The 16373-nt window shown below is 43.0% G+C and overlaps 1 pseudogene; it reads right to left on the bottom strand.

Moving 5' to 3' along the window:
- Positions 1 to 7722: 7722 nt before the first annotated feature.
- On the bottom strand, positions 7723 to 11040 carry LOC141026912 (uncharacterized; annotated as a pseudogene).
- Positions 11041 to 16373: the final 5333 nt, after the last annotated feature.

Raw genomic sequence — 16373 nt, 5'->3', positions numbered from 1 at the left:
CCCATCAACACCAACGGCAAAGTTGAGTGTAGAAATCGTAACCCTAACGTATCACTTACTCGTCGTAAGATTCCTGCAACATGAGACGTTGCAGCCACAAAGGGTCAGTACATTGAATGTACTGGCAAATTCACACCATAGACAGAAATGATGAACAATGGCTATCACTACATGCATATATGGCTGGTGGAAAAGCTCTATGGTTATAAGGTTTTTTGCGAAAAGCCAATTTTTCCCTACTGCAAAGGAATATATTTTATTTAACTATCATGGTGGTTGTTAAACATTGAGAAGGTACCTCCAACTCAATCCCAATTAAGAACTGATTAAACCCAATCAAATTTAAATTAAAGTTACATGATGAGATACACATGATAATCCAGGAACTAGATACTCAAGATGTCCATAATCGGGGACACGGCTAATCATGATTAGTTTGTACACTCTGCAAAGGTTGGTGCACTTTTCGCCACAAGACTCAATCTCCTCCGTTGGATTTCTCGCACTACTTGCGGTTTGAGAAACGGATGATCGAGACACAGTCTTTCAGAAGCATTTACTCTCTACTCCGGGCAGACCGTTACACCTACAATCCCCCTACATCTGCTAGTCCACCTCTTCAAGAGCTCACACAACTTACTCAACTATGCCAGAGCCCATAATGGCTTGTGGCTGCACACGGAAGTTTCTAGCATGAATAATCTTATGATCCCTTTGAGTCTGGGTGGCGGTCCATAGGATGATCACACGGGTACTCCGGGATATCCAAAAATACAGGCAACACTGGGTTCTCCAGGTGCCTCGATCCACCCAGTTGTTTATTTAAGTAGCCACCTTAAGTTGAACCATTAATTAACAATCTCACATCTGTCACGGAAAAATTCACTCAAACCCAATCCACGTCAACGAGCATAGCATAGCAATATAAGCAAGCGTAGAAGTAACTCCCAAAGGTTTGAATGCAGGGCAATAGGTTCCTACCTCATCAACTACTTCCCAAAACCCACTGTTATTCAGATCCTAACCATGCAATGATTCAGGGTTGAAACTAATGCATAAAAACTGGGTAATGAAAAGTATGATCAAAGTGTGAACTTGCTTGTACTGTTGATGAAGATGATTCGCATTCGAAACTCTTGATAGTTCTACTCGACACACTCCGGTCAATCTAGCGTAAGCAAGCAATAGTAACCACACATAAGCAATCACTCAAAAGATCAGAAAGATCGAAGAAAACAATTCGGAAAACATCAAAACAGGCAAATAACTCTTGCAACAGAAAAAAATTTCTAACAGTACCAAAATTGTGTGAGTTTGGCCTTATCAGAAAGTTTAGGTCAAGAGCTTTAATTTGCACAAAGAATCATCTAAATCGGAGCTACGAAACTCAAGTTATGATCAAACGAAGTTTGAATTCAAATCTGGTCTAATTCAAATTTTAAAACTTTCAAAAATATGTTTAAGTTGTTTTACTGGATAGAGGGGATCATAACGAAGAAGTGGGTGTTGGTTTCGTTGGATTTGGACAAACGAGCGAAAAGTTGTGAAGGTTTTAAGATTAAGGACTAATCTGGAAAAAACAATCTACAACTAAGTCCCTGGACACGTGTCAGAAAACGACAAGCTGGAAAACCGTTTGCTGCGGGGCAAATAGAGCGAACATTCACTAACTAACACACACCGTTTTGAAATAAAAAAAAGATCGATCTAATCTGGGCCGTCGAATCTGGACCAAACGGACGAGGGGTAGAGGCGACGGTTACCGCGGCGTGGAGGTCGCCGGCAAGGTGGGACGGCGGCGATGGCGGCGGCTACGAGCGGGGAGGCGGCTCCGGCGGTTGGCTGCTTCGGGTCGAAGCAAGGGGAGGCGCAGCGCGGCGAGGTGAAGGCGACGGCAGCATCGGCGTTGGGCGAGGAAGGCGGAACGGGGCGCAGTGGCGGCGGCAGATCTCGTCGGAGCTCGCAACTCCGGCGAGCCTTTGCGCGGGCGGCGGCAGCGCGAGATGAGGGGGAGAGAGAGGGCCGGGGTCCTCGCCTTTTAAAGGCGGAGGGGGAGGTGGTGGCGTGGGGGAGGGAAAGGGGGCGGCGGCGGGAGGCGGTGTCCGGGAAGGACACGACAGCGGCGGCGGTGTCGTGCGGGCGCTGGAGTCGGGGACGATGATGGCACTGCATCTGGGCCGTTGGGCCGCGGCCTGGCTCGGGCGCTGGGCCGGCCCTGTCGGCAGAGAGAAGGTTTTTTTAAACAGAGGGAAAAAGAAAAGAAAAAGAAAATAAAATATTATATTATATAGGCATATAATATATCAAAATTTTGAGAAAATTATTTCCTACAAGCTGAACATTTTTCTAGAGTCAAATAAAGTCCACACAAATTCAAATAATTCAAAGAGTGCTACTGCCCTACTAAAATCCAATAAAAATCATTTTAAAAATACCAAAATGATTTCAAATTTATTTATCTCCAATTTTCTGATGTAGGGAATCATGTTACCCTATTTTCCATATATTTTATTTTTGGAGAAAAATAATTTGAATAAAACCCAAATAACTCCAAATAAAGAAATAACTCCAAAAGAACTTTGAATTTGATCTTTGAAACTCCCAACTCATATTTCATATAATTTGAAGAAGTCATCTTATCTTCTCTCGTGAAAATCATTGAGTTGCATAACGCTTCTAAGTTGGAAAAATATTTTCCAAATGAAATTCAAATATTTTCAAACACCCTTTTCATTTATTTAAATGGAAGAAGTCATATCATCTTCTCTCTAGGGTTTTGTATTTGAAAGGCATTTGAATTCATGGAGATCATAAAAGCAAAAATGAAAGTTTGGGAAAGTCCTTTTATTCCCTCTCATTTAACTTTCAAAAAGTTTCGAATTTCACTCAATTTCACTCAATCAATCAAATCTATCTATTTAATATAACATTCCAAAATTTAGAATTTTGGGATGTTACATGAAGAAGGATGGTGGGAACACCAACTAGAAACTACCAAGACATTGCACCAAATCATTCTCTAATGTTGGTATGATTTCTAGATCGATTACCTTCTGAGAGATTGCATTGAGGAATGCACATAGGTTCACAATGGCTAATCGACCATTTTTTGGTTGAAGCCCCCTCAATGCAACCGGAAGTAGTAGCATCATAATCACGTGGCAGTCATGAGACTTTAGGTTCTGGAACTTTTTCTCTGCCATATATTTTATTCCCTTTATATTTGACAAGAAGCCAGACGGGCACTACTAGGGAAAACCTTATACACAGAATCTTAGCAGTAGCGCTGGATAGAATGAGGCGCTACTGCTACTTAGTTGTAGAGCATGTCAATAAGAGGCGCTAGTGCTATCCTGTTAGTAGTAGCGCGTTTTAGAAACACACGTTGCTCCTAAGTTTGAACTGGATGCATAAGGCTAGCCCCACTTGGCAGCAGCGTGTATCCCTATCCAGCGCTACTACTATGGTCCATAGTAGTAGCGCTTCTCTGCAACACGCGTTGCTACTAAGCCTACCTTGTTGTCCCCGCGTGGCCGATGACCCCCTCAATCTATCTCACACTTACTCTCCCCCGCACCCCCGTCGTCCGCTGCCGCCGCCGTTCCCCGACGACCGTCATCGTCGCCCACCGCCGTCGTTCCTCCTCCACTGAAATTGTCACTCCTCCCTCCTCCCCTCCCTCCTCCTCCGGGCACGCCCTCCTCCCTCCTCCTCCGGCCGCCCCCTCCTCCCTCCTCCATCGGCCGCCCCTCCTCCCTCCTCCTCCGGCCGTCCCCTCCTCCCTCCTCCTCCGGCCGCCCCTCCTCCCGCCTCCGATCCCACAGCCCTCCTCCCCTTCTTCCTCTCGCCTCCCTCATCCTCCTCCCTCCCCCTCCTCCCTCCATCTCTCCTAAACCCTAAACTCATTTTTTTACTGTTCTTGTATAATGTAATTTGGTTACTATTTTTTAGTAAGTGTTTGATAGAATTAGTAAGAAAATTAATAGAACTAGTTGAACTAGTTTATTTTTAGTAAGAATTAGTTCATTTTTATTTATAATAAGTGCTTAGTTGAACTACTTTGAATTAACAGAACTAGTTTATTTTTAGTAAGAAAATGTGAACATGTCATTTTTAGTAAGAACTAGTTTAGGTAAGAAAATTAATAGAACTAGTTTATTTTTAGGTGTATTTAATAGAATTCTATGTTGGCTCGTTTTGAAGTGGACATGTCATATTTTGAACATGTCACATTTGTTGTTATTTTTTTGGTTAAAGCAATTATTCCCACATCGACGTCGATGATACCTATCCCGCATCCTCGTCGTCGACTCGGCGGAGGAGGCCTTCTTGATCAGAGGGGCCATGTCTGGGATTGGGCTCCGCCGGGCTGTTACTGGGAGGTGCTACCTTCCGGGGGGCTCAGCTTGATGAGGAGCCAGCCCGTCGTTGACCCGAACCTTCTTTGGTGGCGGTCGCGTGGGCCAGTGACGGTGCCGAGGCTAGAGGACCCCGCGGAGGTGGTACGTCACCGTGTCTGCGAGGAGGACGAGCAGGTCCGTCGCTAAATGGTTGCGTTGGAGGGCAGGTTCTCCAATACCTGGCTGGTTCTTCAGGGATCTCACTGGAGCTATCATCCTGTGATGGTTCCTTCTCTTTGGGTGTCCACAGCCCGCGCCGATACCCGTCGTTCACTAGGGTTTTAGTTGTATTAGTGATGTTATATGTATGATACGTACTATTCAAGATGTATTAGTTATTATATTTGACGATGTACAGATGCAAGAGATGATTTAGTTTTGCTGATTGAATGCTCAAATTGGAGAACTACTCCTGTTTTGAATGCTCAAATTGGAGCGCACTATGCAAGGCATATGCATTTGATTAGGTGATAGCTTATTGGGTTTTTGTTTTTGAAGAAATCAAGGAGCCCCTCCATCATCCCCGGAGTCGTCCCTGGCACCGACCCCCTCTGACCTCGATGCGAGACTAGCCAAATCTCCATGTCAATATGAGTCCTATAAGATATTTTGAAATGTTTTTGTTCATATTTTTAACTATTTAAATGCAATGATCGTCAAATTTGAATGCTCATATGATGTAGATATAAACATGTATATCTTGTGTTGCGCAAATAGGATATGTGCTTGCCCAAGTGGCCTATCTTTACAGGGAACACCTTGGAGTGGCCTATGTTCTGCCGGAGTGTTGATTAATTTCCATTCCGGCAAATTTCAGGCGCTCGATATATGTCCATTTTAGCAAAGGTCATGCAGAATTTTTCCATGAATTTTGGCATGACTTGTGCTAGAATACGTAGGAAATATCGAGTGGCCCGGATTTTATAGAAAGATAATTGCACGACATTTCAGGTTGACTTTAAGTCTGTCGGGACTCCACCATACATGAGAGAAGAAGAATGTCGACTGTTGTCATGGGGGTCATGCATCCTCTTCTTTCTCGTGATAGACCTTTCGGTAATGCACGGGAAGGAAGGGAGGAATGACCATCACCGACGGTCGCAAATGTCAGAGAGGAATCAGTAAGGGAGAGTCTCCACCATATATGAGAGGGCGAAGAATCCCGACTGTTGTCGTGGGGGTCGCTCCTCCTCTTCTTTCTCGTGATAGACCTTTTGGTAATGCATGGGAAGGAAGGGAGGAGCGACCATCACCAACGGTCGAATGTATACAGCACGCGAGCTGAGAGTTTTCAAGAAAAGACTTGACAGACCGATAGTCAACTCATGATGGATAATAATGATCTAATTTAGTTTTTGTAGTACATATATTTAATTGTGCAAGTCTAATATTTGAATTATGTACATAGAAAAATGTCGTCGATGTCGTCATCGGACGTCGATAGTCACCAGGCTGAGTGCGACTGGTGCGGCGACGACCGTGGTCTGTTCGACAGGCCTCACTTGGTAGAAGGTCGGCGCTTTAGCATTAAGGTCCAGGAGACCTTCGATGTTGAAACGGTACGTGAGGATGACAAGTGTTTTTTTCATAATTAAGCACGACTTCTGCTACTTTAACGTGTAATTTTCGTCGTTTACAATTCAACTAGCTTATCCCATGCCATGCAAGATGCTATGTCTTGGAGAGGATAGATTTTGAAGACCATGAAAGTATGGAAACAAAGATAGTTCCGCTAAGGACCCATCATGGTATGGATTTAGATGTAAATCTATACAATTCTGAGAGCGTAACCCATTTTGGTTGCCCGAATTGGGAAGCACTTTGCATGATGTATGATTTTCATGAGGGTATGCTTGTCACCATGGATCTTGGCGATCCTGACATCGCCCAAGACAATATGGTCATTTGGATCCTTGTTGATACGCTTCCAGTTCTACTGCTATGTGAGTTTCTCAAACATAGTTATTAAGTAATTTATATTGTTTATTTCAAAATAGTTGACAACTTATTTCCATAGAGAGCTTATTTTCATTCTTCAAAGAATGTGCGGAAGATGGTAGACAGAACCTACTACAACGATGGCTCAGAATTAACTTATCAGGAGAAAAATCATCTAATCTCATTTATTACGGATGTTGAGAATTACAATATCTATTATCGGACTCCTCCACGTTATGGTTAATACGTTCCACTAGTGCACGTGTTGAACTACGTTAACATCCATGGAGATTCATGGTACGATTTTTTACTATTACGACATCCATGCATCTTTTGAATAAATTCTTCTAAAACTCAACTACATTGCTAACTACGAAGTTATTACTATGTTTTTCAATAGATAATCCCGAATGATTGTGTGCCTCATCTGATGTTTCCGAAAGGTTGCCTTGATGTTATGAACTTACGGCCAGGTCATCGTCCTACGCATCACAGCTATTCATACCGGATTTATTAAACCGATGAACACATGACAATCAAAGATTGGAAAAAATTTACATTCACTCATAGGGAGCTACTTGGAAGCAAGATTTTGTGAAGTGCAAGAATTGGAGATAGGATAATCTCCATTCTCCATAATGGAGAGTGGGGCCTATCTTATTTTATGCTATTTTACCTAAGAGAAGTAAGTCCTAGGTACAATGTGTTGTTATGTGCTACAATGTGTTAGCTAGAGTTGATGATGATGCTCATGAGGACTTGTTATATGACAATGAGGAGTTGTTATATGATAATGACGTATTATGATGATAAGTTGTTAATGATATAATGATGATGATGATATGATCATTATGATGTAAAAACAATCTCTAAATTGCTACTATATGAAAATTTGCATAATGGTGTATGAATCTGACATAAAAAGAAAAAGAAATAGAATACGCAATAATAGTAGTAGCGTGGGCACAGAGGCGCGCTGGTACTACTTACTAGTAGCGCGTTCTACAGAACGCGCTACTACTAAGTACATATTGCAGTAGCGTGTGTAAGCCCGCGCTACTGCTAACCCTTAGCTGTAGTGCCGTATCAGTAGCGCAGCACCCCGCGCTACTGATAGGCCCAAAACCCGCGCTACTGCTAGGATTTTCCTAGTAGTGGGGACCTTCATAATGAGCAGTCATTCAAAGAAGATTTCCTTCTCTTCTTTGGTAAGACCGTAGCTTGCATGACCCTGATGTATGTCGTGTTTTCCGTGCATACGCTACAGGTCCTCCCGTGCCTCCGGTGTAGCTTTTGTCTTCCCATACAGGTTCAAGAAGTCTAGGAGGTTCACGCAAAGATTCTTCGTCACGTGCATGACGTCGATTGCAGAGCGGACCTCTAGTTATTTCCAATAGGGTAGGTCCCAAAATATAGATTCTTCTTCCACACGGGTGCCCGTCCGTCAGCGTCGTTCGGAACAGATTGTCGGCCATGACCCTTTCCAAAGATTACTTTTAAATCCTTGACCATAACAAGTATATCACGACCAGTACGGCGGCGGGGCTTCTTCCGGTGGTCTACCTCACCTTTGAAATGCTTGACTTTCTTTCTTACAGGATGCCTCCTCGGAAGAAATCGACGATGTCCCAGGTACACATTCTTCTTACAATCATCAAAATATATATTGTCGGTATCATCTAAATAGTGCATGCATGCGCGGTATCCCTTGTTTGTCTATCCTGAAAGGTTACTGAGAGCAGGCCAATCATTAATGGTCACAAACAGCAACACATGCAGGTCAAATCCTCCTGATTGTGCTCATCCCACACACGTACACCTTTTTCATTCCATAGTTGTAAGAGTTCTTCAACTAATGGCCTTAGGTACACATCAATGTCGTTGCCGGGTTGCTTAGGGCCTCGGATGAGCACTAACATCATAATGAACTTCCGCTTCATGCACAACCAAGGAGGAAGGTTATACATAGATAGAGTGACAGGCTAGGTGCTATGATTGCTGCTCTGCTCCCCAAAAGGATTAATGCCATCTGCTCTTAGACCAAACCATACGTTCCCTGCGTCATCTACAAAGTCGTCCCACTTTCTCTCAGTTTTTCTCCAATGTGACCCGTCAGTGGGTACTCTCAACTTCCCGTCTTTCTTACAGTCTTCTTTGTGCCATCGCATCAACTTGGCATGCTCTTTGTTTTGGAATAAATGTTTCAATCGTGGTATTATAGGAGCATACCATATCACCGGGCAGGAATCTTGTTCCTGGGGTGCACGCCCTCAAAATCACCAAGGTCATCGCGGCTGATCTTATAGCGCATTGCACCATATACTGAGCATGCATTTTTCAAATCCTCGTACTCACCGTGGTAGAGGATGCAGTCATTAGGGCATGCATGTATCTTCTGCACCTCTAATCCTAGAGGGCAGAGAGCCTTCTTTGCTTCGTACGTACTTCTGGGCAATTCGTTGTACTTTGGAAGTATCTTCTTTAACATTATTAACAACTTTTCAAATCCTTTGTCAGATACACCATTCTCTGCCTTCCATTGCAACAATTCCAGTGTGGTGCCCAGTTCTTTCTTGTCATCCTCGCAATTTGGGTACACCGATTTCTTGTGATCCTCTAAAATGCGCTGCAACTTCAGCCTCTCCTTTTCACTTGCGTAGTTCTCTTTGCATCGGCAATGGCCTGACCAAGATCATCAGCGGGCTCATCTGATGGCTCTTCTTCAGCTTCTTCACGCATTGTCGGCTCAGCTTCTTCCCCCATTGTCTTTGTACCATTGTATTCATGGAACCCATGGCCAGGATAGCTGTCGTCATCCTCTTCTTCTTCATTCTCTTCCATTAGGACCCCTCTTTCTCCGTGCTTGGTCCAATAGTTATAGCTAGACATGAAACCGGACTCAAACATGTGGACGTGAATGGTTCTTATGTTAGAGTAATTTCAATCATACTTTCTTACAGTCCGCACGTGGACAACACATAAAACCATCCGCCCGATTGTTTGCCTTAGCCGTAAGCAGAAAGTATGCACGCAATTAATGAACTAGGGAGAGCATTGGTTATCGTACATCCATTGCCGGCTCATCTTCATTGCACAACACTGAAAAGACCAAATTAATACGAGTTCACACATAAATTTCATACACACTTCTTCTCATAAAATAACATGCAAACTCTCTAGCTAAAGCATTTAAATGCAACAACAAATGCGATCAAGATCGCAACTAAGGTAACAATTGATCCAGCATCATAATGATTACAAGCCTCGCTATCAATGGCATATTTTCTAATCTTTCTAATCTTAAAGCGCATTGCATCCATGTTGATCTCGTGATCATCGATGACATCGGCAACATGCCAATCATTAATGGTCACAAACAGCAACTCATGCAGGTCAAATCCTCCTGATTGTGCTCATCCCACACACGTACACCTTTTTCATTCCACAGTTGTAAGAGTTCTTCAACTAATGGCCTTAGGTACACATCAATGTCGTTGCCGGGTTGCTTAGGGCCTCGGATGAGCACTGACATCATAATGAACTTCCGCTTCATGCACAACCAAGGAGGAAGGTTATACATACATAGAGTGACAGGCTAGGTGCTATGATTGCTGCTCTGCTCCCCAAAAGGATTAATGCCATCTGCTCTTAGACCAAACCATACGTTCCCTGCATCATCTACAAAGTCGTCCCACTTTCTCTCGATTTTTCTCCAATGTGACCCGTCAGTGGGTACTCTCAACTTCCGTCTTTCTTACGGTCTTCTTTGTGCCATTGCATCAACTTGGCATACTCTTTGTTTTGGAATAAGTGTTTCAATCGTGGTATTATAGGAGCATACCATATCACCGGGCAGGAATCTTCTTCCTGGGGTGCTCGCCCTCAAAATCACCAAGGTCATCGCGGCTGATCTTATAGCGCATTGCACCATATACTGAGCATGCATTATTCAAATCCTCGTACTCACCGTGGTAGAGGATGCAGTCATTAGGGCATGCATGTATCTTATGCACCTCTAATCCTAGAGGGCAGAGAGCCTTCTCTGCTTCGTACGTACTTCTGGGCAATTCGTTGTACTTTGGAAGCATCTTCTTTAACAGTATTAACAACTTTTCAAATCCTTTGTCAGATACACCATTCTCTGCCTTCCATTGCAACAATTCCAGTGTGGTGCCTAGCTTTTTCTAGTCATCCTCGCAATTTGGGTACACCAATTTCTTGTGATCCTCTAAAATGCGGTGCAACTTCAGCCTCTCCTTTTCACTTGCGTAGTTCTCTTTGCATCGGCAATGGCCTGACCAAGATCATCAGCGGGCTCATCTGATGCCTGTTCTTCAGCTTCTTCACGCATTGTCGGCTCAGCTTCTTCGCCCATTGTTTTTGTACCATTATATTCATGGAACCCATGGCCAGGATAGCTGTCGTCATCCTCTTCTTCTTCATTCTCTTCCATTAGGACCCCTCTTTCTCCGTGCTTGGTCCAATAGTTATAGCTAGACATGAAACCGGACTCAAACATGTGGACGTGAATGGTTCTTATGTTAGAGTAATTTCGATCATACTTTCTTACAGTCCGCACATGGACAACACATAAAACCATCCGCCCGCTTGTTTGCCTCAGCCGTAAGAAGAAAGTATGCACGCAATTAATGAACTAGGGAGAGCATCGGTCATCGTACATCCATTGCCGGCTCATCTTCATTGCACAACACTGAAAAGGCCAAATTAATACAAGTTCACACATAAATTTCATACACACATATTCTCATAAAACAACATACAAACTCTCTAGCTAAAGCATTTAAATGCAACAACAAATGCGATCAAGATCGCAACTAAGGTAACAATTGATCCAACATCATAATGATTACAAGCCTCGCTATCAATGGCATATTTTCTAATCTTTCTAATCTTAAAGCGCATTGCATCCATCTTGATCTTGTGATCATCGACGACATCGGCAACATGCAACTCCAATTCCATCTTCTCCTCCTCAATTGTTTTCAATTTTTTCTTCAAGTAATTGTTTTCTTTTTGAACTAAATTTAACCTCTCGACAAGAGAGGGTCGGTTGGAATTTCCGGTTCACATACCTCCTAGATAAAAATATCTATGTCAACTTGATGGGCATAATTGTCATAAACATGAAATGCAACAAATAGTTGTAAAAAAATATACCGCATCCGAATCATAAACCGAACGAGGGTCGACGGGGACGGATATCAAAACCATGCCACTATGTATAACAAACAACGTATGGGTAGGAAAATTATACAACTATCTAAATTACACAAACGTGCACTACTAGGGAAATGCTTATACGTAGGAACTCAATAGTAGTGCTTTTAAAAAGGACGCGCTGCTGCTAAATAGCAGTAGCGCTTGGGCAGAAAGAGTGCTGCTACTATGCACATAGTAGTAGCGCCGTAGATTTAACACACGCTACTACTACATTTGCCAGACCGTTGCAGGTAGGCTAGGTATACTAGTAGTTCTCATACATTAAAAGCGCTACTGGTATTGAACTTAGCAGTAGCGCTTTCCTCTAACCAATGCAACTGCTAAATTCAGCCCCCTCCTAAGACCAAAGTTTAGTCCCACCTCGCTCCGCGAACAGAATGTTTACCACCTTAAATATGGTGCTTCTCAAACTATCACAACCGCTTGGTCTTCATTGTACTCTATGTGTAGGATCTGTGGCAATATGAATCTTCACCGGTTCCTAAAGCGGCGAAGATTCATACTGACGTCTGACAATTTAGATTCTACACAAAAACATCAATGATGGCCAATGCTTTTTTTTAATTTGATGCTTTTTTACATGTTAATGTTCATAGCCTAAGTAGTAGCGCTGGTTCAACAAAAATGCTACTGCTAATGAGAATAGCAGTAGCGCTTGTTCACCTAAAGTGTTACTGCTATTGTACTTAGCAGTAGCGGTGGTTAAGAACCAGCGCTACTACTATGTGGCACCTTATCCACACGGACCGCGTGCGTCCTCACTCTCCCCCTCACACTCTCACTCACTCTGCCGCGGGCCATCACCGCCGTGACCCACCAGCGCCCCAAGGTCCCTCCATCCTCCTCCCTCCTCCTCCTCCCTCCTCCTCCGGTGGCCCCCCTCCTCCTCCTCCTCCCTCCCCCTCCTCCTTCTCTCTCCTCCTCCTCCCTCCTCCTCCCCCTCCTCCTCCCTCCGCCTCCCACCTCTTCCTCCTCCTCCTTTCTGTAATAGAAAGTTTTTTAGTAATATAATTTAGTAATAAATTTTTTAGTAAAAGAAATTAGTAATAGAAATTTTTAGGTACACAAATGTATTATGCTATATGAGATTTTTTTAGTAAATGTAGGTTTTTGAATACAATAGATTTTGTTCGATCTCGGTATCAACTAAAATATGAAAATGCCCATGTCGACGATTAGAACTAGGGTTTATGAGGATATATAAATATATGGATGGATGGAGAGATGTTCGGGCTAGAACTAGGGTATTTTTAGTAAATGTATAGGTCTTTTAAATTTTTAGTGTTAGAACAATGTATTTTTAGTAAATGTTAGGGCTAGAACTAGGATGTTTTACACATAGGGTTTTACTAAGTCCTAAGATGAGGATAATAATGTTTTTGTTTATATTTTGTTTTTGTAGAAATCAAGGAGCCCCTGTATCAGCCCCGGCGTCGTCCCCGTCACCGACAACCTCCGACCTCGAGGTGAGACCAGCCAAATCCTCGTGTCGATGATGATGTAGATATTTTGATAGCTCTAGTAGTGTAGTAGCAACATGAGTAGCTGTGACAATTTTCATGGAATAGTAAATTTTCAATGTAGGTCTTTCAAATATGGTGGAGATTTAGATGTGTGATATGTAGTGTTCTATAGTACTAGTGCTTGCCCATGTGGCCTATGTTTGCAGGGAACACCTCACAGTGGCCTATGTTTTGCCGGAGTGTTGATTCATTTTCGTTCCGGCAAATTTTAGGCGCTCGATATGTCCTATTTTAGCAAAGGTCATGCCGGATTTTTCCGTGAATTTTAGCATGACTTGTGCTATAATATGTAGGAAATATCGAGTGCCACTGATTTGGTAGAAAGAGAATTAAACGACATTTCGAGTTGGCTTTAAGTCTGTCGGGGCTCCATACATGACATTCAAAAAATAAGTGAGGGAGAGTCTCCACCATATATGAGAGAAGAAGAATGCCGACGGTTGTCGTGGGGGTCGCTTCTCCTTCTTCTTGTGCTAGACCTTTATTATGAACTAGTGGAAGGAGGAGTAGCGACCATCATCGACGGTCGAGAAATCGGTGAGGGAGTGTCCACCATATATGAGAGAGCAAGGAGAATCCCGACAGACCGATAGTCAATCCATGATGAATAATAATGATCTAATTTAGTTTTTCTGGTACATATACTTAATTTAGCAGTTTAATGTTTGAATTATGAACATAGGAAATGTTGTCAGACGACGATAGTCTCCCGGAGTACGACTTGTGCGGCGACGACCGGGGTCTGTGCGACAGGCCTCACTTGGTATAAGGTCGGCGCTTCAGCATTAAGCTCCAGGAGACCTTCGATGTTGAAACGGTATGCAACGAGGACAAGTGTTTTTTCGTAATGCACGTGCTTATTCAATGTGTAATTTTCATCTTTTACAATTCGAGTAGCTTATCCCATGCCATGCAAGACGCTATTTCTTGGAGAGGATGGATTTTGAAGATCATGAAAGCATGGAAACAAAGATAGTTCATCTAAGGACCAATGATGGTATAGATTTTCCTGTAAATCTATACAATTCTGAGAGCGTATCCCATTTTGGTTGCCCGAATTGGGGAGCACTTTGCAAGATGTATGATTTTCATGAGGGTATGCTTGTCACCTTGGATCTTGGTGATCCTGACATCGACCAAGATAATATGGACATTTGGGTCCTTATTGATACACTTCCATTTCTACCGTTATGTGAGTTTCACAAACATAGTTATTAAGTAATTTATATTGTTTATTTCAAAATAGTTGACAGCTTATTTCCATTGATAGCGTATTTTCATTCTTCAAAGAAAGTACAGAAGATGGTAGACAGAACCTACTACACGGATGGCGCAGAATTAACTTATCAGGAGAAAGATCATCTGATGTCATTTATTATTGATGTTGAGAATTACAATATCAATTATCAAACTCCTACACATTATGGTAAATACATGCCACTAGTGCACGTGCTGACCTACGGTAACATCCATGGAGATGGCATGGTAAGATTTTTTACTATTACTACATCCGTGCATCTTTTGCATATATTCTTCTAAAGCTAAACTACATTGCTAACTACGATGTTATTATTATGTTTTTCAATTGAAAATCTCGAAGGATTGTGTGCCTGATCTGATGTTTCCAAAATGACGGCTTGATGTTATTAGCTTACGGCCATATCTGCCTAGGCGTCACAACTGTTCATACCGGATTTCTAAAACCGATCAAGACATGACAATCAAAGAATGGAAAAAAAATTATGGACAATTGTAGGGAGCTAATTGGAACCAACATTGCGCAAAGCGCAAGAATTGGAGATAGGATAGTCTCCATTCTCCATAATGGAGAGTCAGGGCCTATCTTGTTTTATTCTATTTTACCTTAGAGAGGGTGTTGGGTAACTTTGGATGCAATTTCAAAAAAAATCCTACGCTCACGCAACATCTATCTAGGGGATGCACAGCAACGAGAAGGGGAGAGTGTGTCCATGTACCCTCGTAGACCAAAAGCAGAAGCGTTTGTTAACTCGGTTGACGTAGTGGAACTTCTTCTCGTTCCGACCAATCAAACACCGACCTACGGCACCTCCGAGTTCTGCATACGTTCAGCTTGATGACGTCCCTCGAAATCTTGATCCAGCAAAGTGTCGAGTGAGAGATCCGTCGACACGATGGCATGGTGATGGTGATGGTGAAGTGATCCGCGCAGGGCTTCGCCTAAGCACTACGAAGATATGACCGGAGACGTAAACTGTGGAGGGGGGCGCCGCACACGCCTAACAATTGTTGGTGTGTGTTCTAGCGGTGCCACCCCATATATATATATATATAGGTTGGAGGGGAGGAGAGGCCCGATAAGTACCCGGTACCCCCGGAACACTTCCGTTGTTCAAATACTATCGTCCTATATATCAATCTTTACCTCTCGACCATTTCGATACTCCTCGTCATGTCTGTGATCTCATCCGGGACTCCGAACAACATTCGGTCACCAAATCACATAACTCATATAATACAAAATCGTCATCGAACATTAAGTGTGCTGACCCTACGGTTGGAGAACTATGTAGACATGACCGAGACACCTCTTCGGTCAATAAACAATAGCGGAACCCGGATGCTCATATTGGTTCCCACATATTCTACGAAGATCTTTATCGGTCATACCGTAATGACAACATACGTTATTCCCTTTGTCATCAGTATGTTACTTGCCCGACATTCGATCGTCGATATCTTTATACCTAGTTCAATCTCGTTACCGACAAGTCTCTTTACTCATTCTGTAATGCATCATCCTGTAAATAACTCATTAGTCACATTGTTTGCATGGCTTATTATGATGTGCATTACGTAGAGGGCCCAGAGATACCTCTCTGATACTCAGAGTGACAAATCCTAATCTCCATCTATGCCAACCCAACAAACACATTCGGAGATTCCTGTAGAGCATCTTTATAATCACCCAGTTACATTGTGACATTTGATAGCACACAAGGTATTCCTCCGGTATCCGGGAGTTGCATAATCTCATAGCCAAAGGAATATGTGTTGGGGAACGAAGTAATTTCAAAAAAATTCGTACGCACACGCAAGATCATGGTGAGCATAGCAACGAGAGGGGAGAATGTCATCCACGTACCCTCGTAGACCGTAAGTGGAAGCCTTATAACAACGTGGTTGATGTAGTCATACGTCTTCACGATCGACCGATCCTAGCACCGAAATATGACACCTCAGCGATCTGCACACGTTCAGCTCGGCGACGTCCCACGAACTCTTGATCCAG

This window comes from Aegilops tauschii, chromosome 1 (assembly GCF_002575655.3).
Source record: "Aegilops tauschii subsp. strangulata cultivar AL8/78 chromosome 1, Aet v6.0, whole genome shotgun sequence".
In the NCBI taxonomy this organism is placed as follows: Eukaryota; Viridiplantae; Streptophyta; class Magnoliopsida; order Poales; family Poaceae; genus Aegilops; species Aegilops tauschii.
Note: the sequence above shows the minus strand (reverse complement) of the source record. Positions and strands in the feature narration are given on the sequence as shown.